The sequence below is a fragment of the Cebus imitator genome, unplaced genomic scaffold (genome assembly GCF_001604975.1).
Source record: "Cebus imitator isolate Cc_AM_T3 unplaced genomic scaffold, Cebus_imitator-1.0 Scaffold88, whole genome shotgun sequence".
NCBI lineage: Eukaryota > Metazoa > Chordata > Mammalia > Primates > Cebidae > Cebus > Cebus imitator.
Window position 1 is genome coordinate 6,180,084 of NW_016107403.1, and position 5,193 is coordinate 6,185,276.

The following is a 5,193-nucleotide window of genomic DNA, read 5'->3' on the forward strand; positions in this document are numbered from 1 at the left end:
AAAAAAAAAAAAATTCATTGTAGGGGAAAAAGATAATGTGGACAACATGGTTTTTAGTATATGGCAATAGCCAAATTAATGCTGCAACTTTTTTTTTTATAAGAATGTAGCCAGATTAAAGCATTACAGGAAGAGTATAAACTAGAAGGGCCAGGTGTGGTGGCTCACACCTGTAATCCCAGCACTGTGGGAGGCCGAGGCGGGCAGATCACCAGACATTTAAAAAAATGTATTTTACATGCATTAATTCAATCCTTAAAATGTCTCTATGAGGTAAGTACTAATATTATCTGACGTTGAGAGTTCAAGACCAGCCTGACCAACATGGAGAAACCCCATCTCTATTAAAAATACAAAATTAGCCGGGCATGGTGGCGCACACCTGTAATCCCAGCTACTCAGGAGGCTGAAGCAGAAGAATCGCTTGAATCCAGGAGGCGGAGGTTGCAGTGAGCTGAGATCGCGCCATTGCACTTCAGCCTGGGCAATAAGAGCGAAACTCTGTCTCAAAAATAAATAAATAAATAAATAAATAAATAAGCTAGAAGATGAGGGTGGGATGGGGAGCATTTGGGCAAAATTCAAATACCCTGAGGAAGAAAAGTACATGGTATATTTGATATGTTAAAAGAACTCCAATATGGCTGGCACATAAAGAGCAACATGAAAGTAGTAACAATTACTTTTTTTTTTTTTTGGAGAGGGAATCTTGCTCTGTTGCCCAGGCTGGAGTCCAGTGGTGCAATCTTGGCTCACTACAACCTCTGTCTCTTGGGTTCAACTAATCCTCCTCCCTCAGCCTCCCGAGTAGCTGGGGCTACAGGCATGTGCCACCACGCCCAGCTAATTTTTGTATTTTAGTAGAGATGGGTCTTCTCCATGTTGGTCAGGCTGGTCTTGAACTCCCGATGTCAGACAATATTAGTACTTACCTCATAGAGATGGGGTTTCACCATGTTGGTCAGGCTGGGCTCGAATGCCTGACCTCAATTGATCCTCCCGCCTCAACCTCTCAATGTGCTCGGATTACAGGAGTGAGCCACTGTACCCAGGCAACAATTTCTATTTTTATAGCTAATACTTATTAGCATTTACTCAGAAAAAATAATGTATTTTTCATGCATTAATTCAATCCTTAAAATGTCCCTATGAAGTAAGTACTAATATTATCGACCATTATTAGTAGTAGCAGTAGTGGCTATAGGCACCACATACATGGCTATAGGCACCAGCATGACATAAAAGGTGGAGGTGAAGTACTTAGGAGCCAGATTACGTGGGGTTTGACAGTCACCTTAAGGAATTGGTCTTTCCACTAAAACTAACTGAAGAGTTTTCAGAATGGTATTAGATTTGAATTTATAAAAATCATTTCATTATCTGTGTGGGAAAATAGAGCATTAGCAGACTCCTAAATTGTTTCCTAAGGATCAGACACGGTTTTAAAGTCCTTTGCAAGAATTAGTTCATTTAACCCAGAGCTACATTATGAGATAGGTTTTTAAAAATTTTTATTTATTTATTTATTTTTGCATCCTATATGATTCTATTTATATGCAGTTCAGAAACAGGAAAAACTAATCTATAATGACAAAAAAAAAATAGGGGTTGGGGTTGAGGACTGACTGGAAACGGGTAAGAGGGAGTTTTCTGAGGTGACAGAGATTGGGTTATAGAGAGGTGTATGTCATTATCAAAACCTGTAGAATATTTCCTTAAGATCTGCATTTCATTATGTAAATTTTACCAAAAAAACCAACTACAGTTAATAGACAAGCTGAAGAATGTAGGCATGAAGCATACTGATATCTGTAACTTCAAAATGCATCAAAATATGAGACGGATACATGGATGGCTCAATACACTGCACCCGGCCTCCTAGTTCCACTTTAAATTGAGTCTGAGGAGTCTCTGAGACACCCAGTGGGTAGGTAGCTATATATATAAATATCTGAAGAGCAGAAATGAAGCTAGGGTTCTTGATGACTCTAAGAAGGAATCTCTGGCTTTGATTCTCTATCATATTATGCTTTATTTTTATTTATTTATTTATTTATTTATTTATTTTTGAGATGGAGTTTCACTCTTGTTACCCAGGCTGGAGTGCAATGGCGTGGTCTCGGCTCACCGCAACCTCCGCCTCCTGGGTTCAGGCAATTCTCCTGCCTCAGCCTCTTGAGTAGCTGGGATTACAGGCACGCGCCACCATGCCCAGCTAATTTTTTTTGTATTTTTAGTAGAGACGGGGTTTCACCATGTTGACCAGGATGGTCTCGATCTCTTGACCTCGTGATCCACCTGCCTTGGCCTCCCAAAGTGCTGGGATTACAGGCGTGAGCCACCGCGCCCGGCCCATATCATACTTTATACCATTCCTTTCTACTACTGATCACAAATTGTTATTATTTTATTATATATCTCTCCAGGCAGAATGAAGATAGAATCTCTATCATGGCAGATTCTCTGTTTGACTGTTCACTATTATATTCCCAATGCCTGGCATATGGTAGGAGTACCTTGTACATGTCCATTGTTAAAGCATGCACTATCATAAGGCAACTGGTTTTTGCTGTTTCTGTTGTTGTTGTTAAACAGCTTTCTTAGAAAACTCAGCCTTTGGCCAAGCATGGTGGCATGCTCCTGTAGTCCTGGCTACTCAGGAAGCTGAGGTGGGAGGATTGCATGACTCCAGGAGTTCGAGGATGCAGTGAGCTATGATCACACCACTGCACTCCAGCCTAGATGACAAAGAGTGAAACCCTGTCTCTAAAAAAAACTAAAACAACAACATCAACAACAACAAAAAGAAAACTCTTTTATATTCAATTGCTAACTACTTATATGACACATCAACCTGTTCGGGCAGCTAGGCTATCTGGTCCTCCTATCTGAAGATTAACAATCACATTACCCTTGTTTATCTTCAGTTTCTCTAAATCACCCGGTTTACATGCACATCAGTTTGTCATTTCCCCTGACATATTGCATCTGGAGCTAAGCCTTCATCCCCCACCCCCATACACACACACTGGGGTCACAGTGTATAGAGTAAGACTATCACTTTCTGTGTGTGTGGGGGTGTGTGTGTGTGTGTGAGTGTGTTTGTGTTTGTTTTGTTTTAGGGAGAGTCTCGCTTTGTTGCCAGGCTGGAGTGCAATGGCACAATCTCAGCTCACTGCAACTTCCCCCTCCCAGGTTCGAGCAATTCTCCTGCCTCAGCCTCCCGAGTAGCTGGGACTACAGGCATGCGCCACCATGCCCAGCTAATTTTTGTATTTTTAGTAGAGACAGGGTTTCATCATGTTGGCCAGGATTGTCTAGATCTCCTGACCTCGTGATCTGCCCACCTCGCCCTCCCAAGTGCTGGGATTACAGGCCTGGCTATTTGTTTTGAGAGAGGGTCTCACTCCATCACCCAGGCTGGAGTTCAGTGGCATGATCATGACTTACTGCAGCCTCAACCTCCCAGGCTCAAGGGATCCTAGCACCTCAGCCTACCGAGTAGCTGGCACATCTCCAGGCCTGGCTGATTTTTTTTTTTTTTTTTTTTCTGTTGAGACAGGAGTCTCACTATGTTGTCCAGGCTAGTCTTGAACTCCTGGGGTCAAGCAATCATCCCCACTTTGGTCTCCCAAAGTATTGAGATTACAGGCAACAACGACCATGCCTGGCCACTGTCCCTGTTTTAACAAGTGTATTTTCACTAAAAACAGCCCAAACACCATTCAGTTTGTCTATTAGTGTCTTAATGATTTACAGTAAACTAAAATGCCATTACAAAAATATAATGCTTAGGTACAGAAAAATATTTGTTGAGATTAAGGGCACTGCCAGGCATTTTCTTGGAATTTGGAAAACAATGACCCAGTTTCACTTTCACATCTGTTTACTCCAAAAATGATCACTTTCTAGGATTCAATTAGAATCAGAATCATTCAACTAGTAAACAGATGTGATTTCTTTTTTTTTTTTTCAAGATGGGGTTTCACCATGATGGCCAGGCTGGTCTTGAACTCCTGACCTCAGGTGATCCACCCACCTCCGCCTCCCAAAGTGCTAGGATTACAGGCATGAGCCACCGTGCCTGGCCAACAGATGTGATTTCTTTGATACAATCTGTCATGTTTTTATAACCCCTTCGGGAAATCTATCCCAAGGAAATAGTTTACAGAGTTCTATTTTTTTAAATGCAAATTCAATATTAATTATAAAAATATAAAAACTGGACCCAGCAACATGGCTTACTCCTGTAATTCCAGCACTTTGGGAGGCTGAGGCAGGAGGATCACGTGAGCCCAAGAGTTTGAAACCAGCCTAGGCAACATGTCAAGATCCTGTCTCTACTAAAAATACAAAAATTAGCCAAGTGGCATGCTCCTGTAGTCTCAGCTACACAGGAGGCTGAGGCAGGAGGACTTTACTTAAGCCTGGGAGGCTGAGGCCACAATAAGCCATCATCATGCCACTGCACTCCCACCTAAGCAACAGAGCAAGACCCTGTGTTCAAATAGACACACACACGCACACACACATACAAAAAACACTTTCTATACCTATACATACTTTGTGTGTGTGTGTGTGTATTCATATGACAAGATTACCAGCGTGGGCATTGTGGCAAGATATCTGTACAAAAAATAAAATAAAATTAGTTGGGTGTGATGGCACATGCCTATAGTCCTAGCTACTCAGGAAGCTGAGCCAGGAGGATCGCTAGAGTCCAGGAGTTCAAGGCTGCAGTGAGCTATTATTGCGCCACTGCACTCCAGCCTGAGTGACAGAGCAAATTTTTGTCTTTGTTTCACAAATGAAACAAAAGATGCATTTTTCCTATATAACTAGAAATAAGTTGGAGAGAAGGAAGAGATTTAAAGAAATAACAAATCATCAGTTACACAAGTAAAAAAAGCCAAGCAAATCCACTTAAATTTCCAGGGATTATCTGACCAGAATTCAAAGGTAAGGGGAAAAGGAGTAAAAGGAAGTATATGTGTATGAGAAAAACAATGCATGAAATGGAAATTCATGAGTTCCAATGACAGTGACAAAGAATTGTGAACAAGGGACAAAGGCTGTGAACAAACTCCCAGGAAGAAAGTTGTAACTGGTCACTTGAACATGCATGATTTTCTTTCTCTTTTTTATTTTTTCTGCTTATTTATTTATCTTTTTGAGATGGAGTTTTTCTCTTTC